Here is a 14,454-nt window from a genome sequence, read left to right as displayed (position 1 = left end):
TCGCGCCGTCGCCCCGTCGCCACGCCGGGCCGTCGTGCCGCCGTAAAGTCAGGAGCCGCGATTGGCTGCTCGCGAGTCGAGCCCCCGCGTCCCAGCCAATCACGTACGAACGCTCTGAGCCGCCGGCGAGCGGCCGCGGCATACCAGACGGTTACCGTTGAATTAATTCAATTGAAGCTTTGAAACGACGTTACACCTGTAAAGTCGGTGTGTGGCCTCGCGGTTTGTTGTTTTCGTCGGTGCTCGGCGAGATGTTCTATCAACGCCTGCGAAAGTTACTCATTATCTCCGATCAACCAAACGGGTGTCTGACTAGCCGTTCATTTGACTCGCGTAGTAGTCGCCCACCCCACCAGCCCCACCTCGTACATTTCGTCGCCAGTGTCGCCACTCACTCGCCGCCATCGTAACATTCGTAACGCGGCAGACACGAGACGGACCGGCTCCCGAACGAGTGTCGTCGTGACTTATAATTGGTGAGTAATATGTATTAGCATTGCATTTATTGTGCGCGTGTGTGTTTGCCGCGGTATTTATCGCGTAATTCGGCGCGATGATTCTTGAAAATACGTATTTCACGGTAATTATTCGGTCGAAGATGTATCGCGCGGGCATTCGCGAAAGTGACGAGCGTCGATTTTCGAGTGTCGCGGATATCGCGGATATCTAGTGGCGTCGCGACTTAATTAATTGATGAGTAATATGTATTAGCTTCGCATTTATTGTGCGCGTGTGTGTTTACCGCGGTATTTATCGCGTAATTCGGTGCGATGATTCTAATTATTCACGGTCGAAGATGTATCGCGCGGGCATTCGCGAAAGTGACGAGCGTCGATTTTCGATCGTGTCGCGAATATCGCGGATATCTACCGAGAAGTGATACGTCTATTAATCGGAATGCGAAATAATAATCGCAGTAAAAGGCGAGCATACCGGTACTCGCTACTCGGAAGTTCGGAAAATATATAATCGCGAAGTTAAGCGCGGGACGCGCAGTGACGTCGCGTCGCTCTTGTCGTCTTATCGCGTGAAGTTGAACGCGCGGGAGACGATTCGAAGCCCCCTTCGCCATCTTGATTATACATTCTCCTGTCGTTTCCAGAACGCGGCGGACAGGGACACGGGACGGATCGGATCCGGAACGAGTGGCGTAGCGACTTTAATTGGTGAGTATAACACATGTACTATCTTTGCATCTAATATTTATAGCAGTATCTATCGCGAAGTGTATATTGATAATGCAAATCCGTGTGTTCGCGTAAATATACACAACTGTAGTGTCTCGCGCCAAGTACGCGCGGAGCGAGACGTGTCTCTTGATCCGTTCGAATGCGTATTTCGAAAGCCTTGTTCGGCCGTCCACCCCACGATCAATCCCACGAATTAATCTAGCGATGCCGCGTCGCTCTCGCGCTAAGTTAATCGCGCGAGAAATTTTTTACCGTCATCTCAGATATATTTCGTTGCATTTTTATTTGTGAAATATATCGCTGTTAATTATCGAATATGCCATAATTTCTTCTCTTATTTCTCCGTTGTCGCAATATGAGTAAGTACGCGTCGCGTATGATTAATTATTAATTTCGAGAGTATCGTGTAAAGTTTGGCAAAGCCGCGTGATTATTGTATTCTAGTGATTACTTGTAATCGTGATGTTTAATTGTAATCAATATTTTAGAGCACTGTCTAATATATATATACATCTTAAAAAAATATTTATAAATATATATGTATATTGCTTGATTACACCAATTTATAAAATATTTAATTTCGGACGAATATATATATATATATATATATATATATATATATATATATATATATATATATATATATGGGGAAGAGATTAAAAGAAACACATGCCTAAAATAAAAATAAGTAACTTTTGCACGCAAGTACCATTTTATTTGTAATTTCAATAAATTTTTAATAAAAGAATAACATCTTAATGAAAATGGTTTTTTTAGATATTAACTTGTATAAAATTTGATAAGAGAGAGAGAGAAAGAAATCTAATCCTGATATAATTTAAACTATTATATAAATTTTAATTATTTAGAAATATTTGATGTATTAACAAGTTATATTTTATATATGGGGCATTCTTTGCTAAATCGGTCAGTCGCCGACCCTGACCCCTTTTGATTTTGCTCTTGATCTTTTTATTACAATCATGTAACTGAATTAAGTATTCCTGATTTTTTTCAAATTTTTATCTCAAGGTATATTCGAGATATAGATATTTAAAGTTTTGAAATTCATCCTCTGCGGAACATATTCAAATAACTTTACTTATAATTATCAGATCGTTAAAAAGTCATGAAATTAATCGAAAAGAAATTACATTTCCTTCCGATTAATTTCATAACCGATATTTTAACGATCCAATAAATAGAAGTAAAGTTACAGTTACAGCTATTTGAATATGTTCCGGAGAGGATGGATTTCAAAACTTTGAATATCTATATCTCGAATACGCCTTGAGATAAAAATTTGAAAAAAATCAGGGATACTTATTTCAGTTACACGATTGTAATAAAAAATTAAGAAGAGGTCAGGGTCGGCGACCTATATATATTTATCATGTTAATATTAATCATGTTATGAATAATTTATTAAATATATTTAAAAAATCTTAAAACATAATCTAAAATATTTTATTAATTAGACAATGTATTAAACATGCAGTACACTATATACAGTACACTATATACACTATATACAGTATATTACATGTTTAATACATTGTCTAATAAATAAACATTATAGATTATATTTCAAGATTTTTTTAAATATTTAATAAATTATTTATAACATGATTAATATCAACAAATTTATATGAAATATTACTTATTAATATATCAAATATTTCTAAATAATTAAAATTTATAATAGTTTAAATTATATCAGGATTAGATTTTTTTCTTATCAAATTTTATGCAAGTCATATTTAAAAAAGCATTTATTAAGATATTAGTTCTTTTATTAAAAAATTTATTAAAATTACAATTAAAATGGTATACTTATTTAAATAATTAATGTATTGAAATAAAGTCTAATTGAATGATGAATAAGAAGTTTGATGCGTAAGAATTAGTCAATATCAAATCATTTATTTATATGTTTCAGAAGATAACGACGCGGAAAGTGTTGCATTGAGGGAGCTGACAACGCGAAAGGACAGTCTGAGAGGAGGAGGAGGCTTGGGAGAGGCATCGGGCGCCAGCGGAACAACTTTGCGGTAAATTATGTTTTATTTTGTATAAAAATAATTTTTTTCTGTTTATTCTCGAATTGTTTTATTTCCCCGTGATTTAGAAATAATAATTAGAAGAAAAGAAGTAATTTAATATATTGTAGAAATTTATCCTTGTAAAGATTCTTTTCGTAAAATGTTTAATTATTTAAATTAATATCTAATTGAATAATAAAAAGTTTGATGCACATAGGAATTATGTTTTAAAACATTAGGTTTTTTGAACATCATCTTAATGTGAATTTTATGTTTGTATATTACAGATTCAACGTAGCTACGTGGCAGATATAATTCCGCTGTTGCGCATCGGGGTTGGTGAGTGATGAATTAACTAATTAACATATTTATTGAGGTAACGGATGTGTGGTAACCTATAAAATATCCTTTCTAAAAAAAGGCATGTTAAGTCGATAGTCGAATTTATTGTTGCCGCTTTTCCGCGATGCTGATTGGTTTTCTCGCTGCGCTTACTTCATTTGCAGCTGTCATCGTATATTTTGACAGTTGTGTGTATCAAGAAATTAATAGTGTAATAGTAATAGCATAATGTTAAAGCTAAATAGCGCGCGCGAAGCGCGCGTCTGTGGTGCTAGTGTACCACAAAAAATGTATACCACATAAATGTACCTTAAATGTATACCACGTATCTAGATAAATTTATGCAATTTAATAATAAAATATAAGTTTATAGCATTCCATACATCTGTTGCCTTAAAATGAATCAGTTAAAACAGATTAGGATAAGTTTAATCTTGGATGTCTTTTTATTATTATATTTATATATTGATTAATTTAGGGTGTGTATACGAGAATGTATAGATACTCGTATGCACACACTGTGTATATAAAAACAGAATTTTTCGGAAAATTGAGAATACCATGAGAACAAATATTATTTATTGATAATTATATTAATTGATGATGTTATTTGGTTAATATTTAGAATCAAATAACATAATTTTTAATTACATGTATATGTACATAACATAATTTTTTACAAATATAAAAAATAAAGAAAACAAAGTAGAAGACAAATAAAAGTTTAACAATTAAAATCTTTTTAATTTGATGCTCTTATTTAAGTTTACTCATGATATTCATATGTCGGGATCAACAAATAGAAAGAATAAAATATTTATATTGTTTCATATATGCAATAAGAAAAATGAAAAAATAAAATAAAATAGAAAATAATTAAAGTAAACAATATTGTAGGTGATCATAATATTGAAAAATATTTATTACAAATATTGTATTAGAAAAGTGTAATATTGTATTATTCCTTTTCTCATCTACCTCTTTTCTATTATATTCTATTAAATATTTATCCAAGATTAAACTTTATATAAGTTAGTGCAAGGAAGCAATACATATATGTATACATATATATATACATATACATATATCACGTAACTTTTATATAATTTATTGATCTCGCTTTTTTCATATAAAAGACATGCTTTCAGTTATTCATTATATTATTACTTTTTGATGCATTGACTTTAGCCTAATCTGTTGTAGCTTATTCATATGTAGTGATTGATAACTGGATTTTATACCAGTTAAAGTAGTAAAGTGACGTGAGATCCGATATCTATTTTATTATGAAATAAAAGATTTTTTAAATAATTATCTTATGTATAATAGAATCAATCAGTTTCATCTCGCTTAAAAATGATTTTGAAACAATATATTATATAAAAAGTAATCTTAATAATTTGCAAAGTACAAAGTGATTATTATTATCAATTCTAATCGTGTGTGTGTGGGATTTTTATTATCCTTTTCGGATCTTACGTCATTCATCTGAATTTCTCATCGTTGCATGTTTCTTGATGAGATTCAGCAATATTAAATCGTTCGAATCGATGAAAATACGTATATTATGGGCTTTAGATTTTATCAAATGGCGGATCTGTTTATTTTCAAATTAGTTTTATTGTTTATATTATAAAGTTAATATTATAAATTTCATAATCGCGATCGAATCTCTTTAAATCAAAACGCTGTCGACATATAGATTTTTTTTCAAATTCAGATTTGTTTCCAATCGGATATGTATTTTAATTACTGGATATATTTTAATACGAATAAATAACGCGTGTAAACAATAAATGCGCAATTAATTTGTATATACAATTGAGTTATTATTATTATTGTTAATTGGTTAATTCCATATTTAATTGAGTTAATTAATGTGATGGCCCCTTCGCGACGCGTTCGTGTTTCGCGCATCGTACATACAAAAGCGTAAAATCTTACGCTTATTGCCGGCAACAGGAGTATTTCTCCTTCTTGTCGATTTCTGGCTGTATAAAGCCAGGATATGGCCAGGTTCTACAAAAGGTGAGTCTATTCTGGCCAGAAAAAAGAAGACGAAGAGGATTTTACAAGGTAGGTTGGTGTGCACATCACCAATCAAAGTATAAAAAATACTTATATAAAGGTAAACCTATAAGGTTTTCTTACGTGCGATTGCATATAATCAGAGACGGAAAGATGCCGTCTCGAATTAAAAATCCCTAGCCCACGTAATTTAAACTTACACTAAAACTCCTAAACGGTCCTGATTTAATATTAAATTCGCGCACGATTTCGGGTAACTAATATACTAGATAAGGTATACTAGATAAAGATACGGGTAGGTAGGAATACGGATAAAAATTAGATAAAAATCGGGTAGGTAGGTAAAAATTAAATAAAAATCGGGTAGGTATATAGGGGTGTGGTTTTCAACAATAGAAGGAAACTTAGTTAATTATAATTTTGAGAAATCTAGGTAGGGAATGAATAAGTAAGCATACAAGTAGGTAGGGATACGGGTAGGTAGGAATCGGGGGGAAGGGGGTGATTTAACAATGAAAAGAAATTTATAATTTTCTTTATAATTTAAAAAAATTCAAATTTATTTGTATAAAGATATACAGATAATAATAAAAGGTTAAAAATACACTGCTCAAAAAAATTAGGGGATCACTTTTTGTCAGTAAATTTTTGCCGATTTTTAAACTGTAATTACTCAGCGAATAATTAACGTAAAAACAAGTTAAAAAAAAGGTTTTACAGGAAAAACTCTCTATTATAAGGTGCTTTTGTTCACTCAGGTTCATACTCAAAGGCGTGGTCAGTTTTAAATAAGGACATATTTGAGATATTCAAACTCTTGAAACTTACAGTCTTCCACCGCCTAACAAAATAATTGGCGAACATAATCAATAATTCCATCTCAAAGTACGGACTTTGCCCTTTTAAATGAAAAAAAAACTGTCCTACGCCGATTATTTAGCGAGATATCGCAATTTAAAATAACCCCTGTTTTTTTACGATTTTAGTCGTGCTAACACGATACCGCCGGCATTTGCGTAACCTGATGTGCACCACGGGCATGTTGCTCAGTAAAATTTTGCACATCATGTATGTATGTGTATATGGAGTGTACATGTGTACGTGTGTACATGTAGCGGTTTTTTTTAGTAAGAAGTGTTGCCATTTTTTTGCCATAGGCACACGCATCGCGCAATCTTGATTTCATATTGACGCATTTTTTTACATCAGATTAAAGAGGCACTGCGTTAAATTTTGAATAAAATTTTTCAATCTGATGTAAAAAAAATGCATCAATATGAGATCAAGATTGCGCGAGGTAATACGACAAAGAGTGACAACACTTCTTACTAAAAAAGAACCTCTACATGTACACATGTACACTCCATATACACATACATACATGATGTGCAAAATCCGACCGAGCAACCTCCCCGTGGTGCACATCAGGTTACGCAAATGCTGGCGATATCGTGCTGAAATCTTAAAAAAACAGGGATTACTTTAAATTGCGATATCTCGCTAAATAATCGGCGTAGGACAAAGTTTTTTTTTTTATTTGAAAGGGCAAAGTTCGTACTTTGAGATGGTATTAATGATTATGTTCGCCAATTTTTTGTTAGGCGGTGGAAGACTACAGATTTCAAAATTTTGGATATCTCAAATACGTTCTTATTCAAAGCTGACCACGCCTTTGAGTATAACCTGAGTGAAAATTGAACAAAAGCATCTTATAGTAGAGAGTTTGCTCTGTAAAACCTTTTTTTAAACTTTTTTAATTATTCACTGAGTAATTACAGTTTAAAAATAGGCAATTTTACTGACAAAAAGTGAAAAGACCCTAATTTTCTTTCGCAGTGTTTTATGTACAAAACGATATATTCTGTCTGCGAAAGTTGTATAAAATTAATTGCATAAAATTGTATAAGTATAATCTACTTGAATTGTCTATATCTAATTTATGTAAACTGGATTACACGAAATCGAAGCGCGTATAACACGAAATATCTTAAATTAAAACGCGAATTGAATACTTTCTCTTCTTATTTTATATCCTTTCCTTTGTAAGCTTCGTAATTTTATGTTGATAATTAATAATAAATATCGCATAATTAGATGTCACTGTCACTTATCAATACATATAATAAGTTAAGTTATATTTCTATCAATTGGACAATATGTTAGTATAATATACACGCATTTCGAACGTTTTCGTGTAATCAGGAATTAATGAGATATCTTGAATGTACGCAATTTAATTAATGTGAAAAATAATGTGAAAATGTACATAGATTTAAATATGTTACAACGGATTTGATTCCGGGTGCATGTTGTAATTTTAATACTGAATTCTTGTAAATGTTATATACACCGGCGTTAAAAAATACACGAACATTGATAAGAGCATAAAAAGAATTGACGCAAGATAACCAATTGATTTATTTCTTGCCTCGGTAAGTTTATATAAATTCGTCAAGACCATTTTCCATATTACCATACTTTAATGTCTAGCTCTGTCGCGTTCTCTTCTACGATCTCGATCCCTTTCTCTCTCTCGTTCTCTCTCCCTCTCTCTATCGTCTCTTCTATGGCGATCTCTGTCCCTGTCCTTATCTTTGTGCGACGACGAGTGAGATTTCGGCGATTTGCTGCGTTTACGTTCTCTCCTGTCTCTATCTCTCTCCCTACTTCTCGATCTTGGCTTTTCCTTCTCGGATTTCTTCTCGGATCGGGAATGCCTCTTGTCCCTATCTCTGTGACGGTCTCTGTCTCGTTCGTGATCATCCGGCCTCTTGCGTGGCAGTTCTTTAATTGGTGCAATCTCTTCTTCCTCTGACGATTCGATGCCATCATCCATATCGTCTTCCAATGCCGATATCTTCGCTTCTGCGTAACATAAGTAAACATATAACAGAAGGTTGGCTAAATAAAAGTAATATACTCAAGAAAATATATTCAAATAACGTACCTAGTTCATTATTTTCTTCTAAAACGTGTCTTTTTTTAATTCTCGGTAAAATAACGTCGCAAGACCTCTCTTCTCTGAAAAGGGTGTCGATAATTCGTCCATGTATATGAGCTCGAATACGCCTTGCTTGTTCTGCATTCTGAGCTTTCTGCTATCGTTGAATAATGGTTCAAGGTATTTGTAACAGTCCTGGGAAGAACCAGTCAGTCTCATATACAATGCACCCAAAGCCCGAACGTACTTATACTCCTCGTTCTTTATAAATTCGACTATGATGTCTTTCTCAGGCTGTATTTGAAGCATTTTCAATATAAGACAGAGAAATGGCGTAGGCTTCACATTGCCGCCGTATACCCCTCCTATAAATATGAAAGAATAAATATAAGTGAGACTAGAGAAAAACTTCTCACTCATATATATGGGTACAAAATCGTAGTACGAGCAAGAACAAGGTGATCCCTCGTGTCAAAATAAGTCGAAATTGTAAAATAACGTTTTATTCTAGGCCTTAGAAAATCTATCAAGTACACTTGACATAATCAGTGACGATGTCAAGTGTACTTGATAGATTTTCAAAACCGAAGCCTATCTAAAAAACAAAGCCTCGTACAAAAAAAATTATTCTAGAAATTACCTTGTTCTCGCTTGTACTAAGATTTTACATTCATCCTGTATTTGTAGAGGTAATATTTTGCTTTTACTAACCTTAACTCCATTGCTTTGTCGACCAACAGTTCGGCGGTCAAAGCGAAACATTCTTCCTTCCAGTATTTAGAATCGTATATCCGGGATATGATGATCTTCTCGACCAAATATTGCGGATTTGTCCCGCGAATAGACCTAACATCTTTCACCGTGCGGTTTGCCATTTTTCGAATTCTATTCCGCTATTGTTCTGCTACCATCTACCATCTGCTACGAATTGCCAGCAGCCAGATTGTCACGAATCTTCAATCGGAAGTCACCAGAGGACGCCGATTCGCCGAAAATATACTTTGCGCGATCGATAAAACTTTGTTTCAAACTCATTTGTTGATAATACGCGCACATTTCGCAGTAATTATTTAAGAAATCTATTTTTATTAATATCTAACGTAATCAGAATTAAGATTTTATATATAGGTATTCTACATATAATTTTATACATAAAATTTTAGGAGAAAGATATTGATTTTTTATTAAAAAAAAAATATAATATTGATGTCTTTGAGAACATTCTCAAACTATTAGAAAAGACTGTTAACAAGATTATTATAATATACAAATTAAAAAATAATATATATAATTATTTTATTCTTTATTGATTTTATCGATATTATATTAGGCTTTTATTAATATAAAAAGAAATTATATATATGTATAATACCTTATGTATGTATACATATATAATTATACATATATAATTTTATACTATTTTAATTTTATATCTTACATTATTAATATTATTATACCATATTCACACTGACAACGCACAATTCATGTAAGTTACTTAGATACTCTAATTTTATATTTCCTTTATTTTATTTAAGTTATCACAATACAAAAGAGAAATTCTTTTTCTGCCTATAGTCTTCAGTTTCTGACTTGCGAGCACAGTGTCATGAATTGCCTGTTGAATGTATTTGTAAGAGCTTTATTCACCTGAAGAGGGTCCGAATTTGAACCGAAACGTCGTTTTATCTATTAATAAATTTGCCAGTTATGGTCATAGGAAGTTTGTTGATATTATTTTATATTCACTGGCGAAGAAAATTTCCTATCATTGTTATATACATATACATGTTTTTTAGGATATTGAACTAAATAAGAAAGAAAACCTGAGAACTTGAGTCGCCAGTGAATAATTAAAAATTAGTAAAGGTATTATGATCGATCCAACTGGCCAAATTTTATTGATCACAAAAACGCTAAGTTCGACCGCAGATTCCGGTCCTTTTCAAGCATATATACACTATTCACAAATATTAATTTGTCTGACATAATGCCCAAACTACGCCGAATCTAAAAACTAAACGACAAAAATTGAGCACTCCACAATAAATATAAATAAAAATCCATAAAAAATTATATAAACCAGAAACTTACATATTTGTGCGTCAAAATCAAAACGGTAAAATACTTGTTAAACGGCATTATTTGTTAATTGTTTGTATCAGAGGAACATGTCAAAGCCGTGCGGTGCATGGTAAAATTTAAACTGACAAACTTGACAATATATAAAAACAGACCAGTGCCGTCAATAATAAGCTAGGGCGTAGAGAGGGAAGTGGCGAAGAAAGAAAAGAAAATTATGTTTCTTTTATAATATGTTCGTAGAGAGCGTTAAGATTCTCAATGTCTTTTTGTAAATTAATGGTGTCGTCAAATTTTTGATAAAAAACATCTCCGCTAATTCCCTCTTTCTGATCTGTCTCTCTTTATGTATTATTTCTGATAAAGTTAAGCGTGTAAAAAATCTTCCCTCCAGGGGGTGGGGGGAGTCCACCCGGACCCTTTAGGGGCACGGGGGAGCCCTCCACTACGGGTTTTGCGCACCCGGAGTACCCGAGCACACCAGTACCGTAATCTACGGCAGCCCTATGGGTCTGTCGTGGACCGGGGAGTCCTTTTAAGGATTCGCGAGGTAAGCGGCCTCTATAAAAAGTCCGCTCGGCTGGTCGGAGCCGTGAGGGAGGAGCATAGGCTCTCCTAACCGACCTAAGGGAAGGAAAACCCTGACAGAAAACCGGGGGTCCGGCTGCCCTGCTTAGGAGTCCGTCGTTGGCTTCGGCCACCTAGACTCCAACATCACGCTTATACGGTCCGTCGCGTGTCCCTCCGCCGCGCCGCGGGACATTTCCACGCCTCGCTCGCTCGTACGGTCCGTCGCGTGTCCCTCCGCCGCGCCGCGGGACATTTCCACGCCTCGCTCGCTCGTACGGTCCGTCGCGTGTCCCTCCGCCGCGCCGCGGGACATTTCCACGCCTCGCTCGCTCGTACGGTCCGTCGCGTGTCCCTCCGCCGCGCCGCGGGACATTTCCACGCCTCGCTCGCTCGTACGGTCCGTCGCGTGTCCCTCCGCCGCGCCGCGGGACATTTCCACGCCTCGCTCGCTCGTACGGTCCGTCGCGTGTCCCTCCGCCGCGCCGCGGGACATTTCCACGCCTCGCTCGCTCGTACGGTCCGTCGCGTGTCCCTCCGCCGCGCCGCGGGACATTTCCACGCCTCGCTCGCTCGTACGGTCCGTCGCGTGTCCCTCCGCCGCGCCGCGGGACATTTCCACGCCTCGCTCGCTCGTACGGTCCGTCGCGTGTCCCTCCGCCGCGCCGCGGGACATTTCCACGCCTCGCTCGCTCGTACGGTCCGTCGCGTGTCCCTCCGCCGCGCCGCGGGACATTTCCACGCCTCGCTCGCTCGTACGGTCCGTCGCGTGTCCCTCCGCCGCGCCGCGGGACATTTCCACGCCTCGCTCGCTCGTACGGTCCGTCGCGTGTCCCTCCGCCGCGCCGCGGGACATTTCCACGCCTCGCTCGCTCGTACGGTCCGTCGCGTGTCCCTCCGCCGCGCCGCGGGACATTTCCACGCCTCGCTCGCTCGTACGGTCCGTCGCGTGTCCCTCCGCCGCGCCGCGGGACATTTCCACGCCTCGCTCGCTCGTACGGTCCGTCGCGTGTCCCTCCGCCGCGCCGCGGGACATTTCCACGCCTCGCTCGCTCGCACGGTCCGTCGCGTGTCCCTCCGCCGCGCCGCGGGACATTTCCACGCCTCGCTCGCTCGCACGGTCCGTCGCGTGTCCCTCCGCCGCGCCGCGGGACATTTCCACGCCTCGCTCGCTCGCACGGTCCGTCGCGTGTCCCTCCGCCGCGCCGCGGGACATTTCCACGCCTCGCTCGCTCGCACGGTCCGTCGCGTGTCCCTCCGCCGCGCCGCGGGACATTTCCACGCCTCGCTCGCTCGCACGGTCCGTCGCGTGTCCCTCCGCCGCGCCGCGGGACATTTCCACGCCTCGCTCGCTCGCACGGTCCGTCGCGTGTCCCTCCGCCGCGCCGCGGGACATTTCCACGCCTCGCTCGCTCGCACGGTCCGTCGCGTGTCCCTCCGCCGCGCCGCGGGACATTTCCACGCCTCGCTCGCTCGCACGGTCCGTCGCGTGTCCCTCCGCCGCGCCGCGGGACATTTCCACGCCTCGCTCGCTCGCACGGTCCGTCGCGTGTCCCTCCGCCGCGCCGCGGGACATTTCCACGCCTCGCTCGCTCGCACGGTCCGTCGCGTGTCCCTCCGCCGCGCCGCGGGACATTTCCACGCCTCGCTCGCTCGCACGGTCCGTCGCGTGTCCCTCCGCCGCGCCGCGGGACATTTCCACGCCTCGCTCGCTCGCACGGTCCGTCGCGTGTCCCTCCGCCGCGCCGCGGGACATTTCCACGCCTCGCTCGCTCGCACGGTCCGTCGCGTGTCCCTCCGCCGCGCCGCGGGACATTTCCACGCCTCGCTCGCTCGCACGGTCCGTCGCGTGTCCCTCCGCCGCGCCGCGGGACATTTCCACGCCTCGCTCGCTCGCACGGTCCGTCGCGTGTCCCTCCGCCGCGCCGCGGGACATTTCCACGCCTCGCTCGCTCGCACGGTCCGTCGCGTGTCCCTCCGCCGCGCCGCGGGACATTTCCACGCCTCGCTCGCTCGCACGGTCCGTCGCGTGTCCCTCCGCCGCGCCGCGGGACATTTCCACGCCTCGCTCGCTCGCACGGTCCGTCGCGTGTCCCTCCGCCGCGCCGCGGGACATTTCCACGCCTCGCTCGCTCGCACGGTCCGTCGCGTGTCCCTCCGCCGCGCCGCGGGACATTTCCACGCCTCGCTCGCTCGCACGGTCCGTCGCGTGTCCCTCCGCCGCGCCGCGGGACATTTCCACGCCTCGCTCGCTCGCACGGTCCGTCGCGTGTCCCTCCGCCGCGCCGCGGGACATTTCCACGCCTCGCTCGCTCGCACGGTCCGTCGCGTGTCCCTCCGCCGCGCCGCGGGACATTTCCACGCCTCGCTCGCTCGCACGGTCCGTCGCGTGTCCCTCCGCCGCGCCGCGGGACATTTCCACGCCTCGCTCGCTCGCACGGTCCGTCGCGTGTCCCTCCGCCGCGCCGCGGGACATTTCCACGCCTCGCTCGCTCGCACGGTCCGTCGCGTGTCCCTCCGCCGCGCCGCGGGACATTTCCACGCCTCGCTCGCTCGCACGGTCCGTCGCGTGTCCCTCCGCCGCGCCGCGGGACATTTCCACGCCTCGCTCGCTCGCACGGTCCGTCGCGTGTCCCTCCGCCGCGCCGCGGGACATTTCCACGCCTCGCTCGCTCGCACGGTCCGTCGCGTGTCCCTCCGCCGCGCCGCGGGACATTTCCACGCCTCGCTCGCTCGCACGGTCCGTCGCGTGTCCCTCCGCCGCGCCGCGGGACATTTCCACGCCTCGCTCGCTCGCACGGTCCGTCGCGTGTCCCTCCGCCGCGCCGCGGGACATTTCCACGCCTCGCTCGCTCGCACGGTCCGTCGCGTGTCCCTCCGCCGCGCCGCGGGACATTTCCACGCCTCGCTCGCTCGCACGGTCCGTCGCGTGTCCCTCCGCCGCGCCGCGGGACATTTCCACGCCTCGCTCGCTCGCACGGTCCGTCGCGTGTCCCTCCGCCGCGCCGCGGGACATTTCCACGCCTCGCTCGCTCGCACGGTCCGTCGCGTGTCCCTCCGCCGCGCCGCGGGACATTTCCACGCCTCGCTCGCTCGCACGGTCCGTCGCGTGTCCCTCCGCCGCGCCGCGGGACATTTCCACGCCTCGCTCGCTCGCACGGTCCGTCGCGTGTCCCTCCGCCGCGCCGCGGGACATTTCCACGCCTCGCTCGCTCGCACGGTCCGTCGCGTGTCCCTCCGCCGCGCCGCGGGACATTTCCACGCC

The 14,454-nt window shown here is 42.2% G+C and overlaps 1 long non-coding RNA gene and 1 pseudogene across 1 annotated transcript; one reads left to right on the top strand and one right to left on the bottom strand.

Annotated features, from left to right (window-relative positions):
- Positions 1–335: 335 nt before the first annotated feature.
- Positions 336–4,412, top strand: LOC139775157 (uncharacterized). The gene is made up of 3 exons (XR_011718753.1): positions 336–476; positions 1,103–1,166; positions 3,130–4,412. It is a non-coding gene; the product is annotated as an uncharacterized lncRNA (long non-coding RNA).
- Positions 4,413–6,125: 1,713 nt separating this feature from the next.
- On the bottom strand, positions 6,126–9,472 carry LOC139775130 (pre-mRNA-splicing factor 38-like; annotated as a pseudogene).
- Positions 9,473–14,454: the final 4,982 nt, after the last annotated feature.

This window comes from Temnothorax nylanderi, unplaced genomic scaffold, assembly GCF_030848795.1.
Source record: "Temnothorax nylanderi isolate EJ_2023f unplaced genomic scaffold, tnyl_v1.0 TNYL_tig0093_pilon, whole genome shotgun sequence".
Taxonomy (NCBI): domain Eukaryota; kingdom Metazoa; phylum Arthropoda; class Insecta; order Hymenoptera; family Formicidae; genus Temnothorax; species Temnothorax nylanderi.
This window is presented reverse-complemented; position numbering and strand designations above follow the sequence as displayed.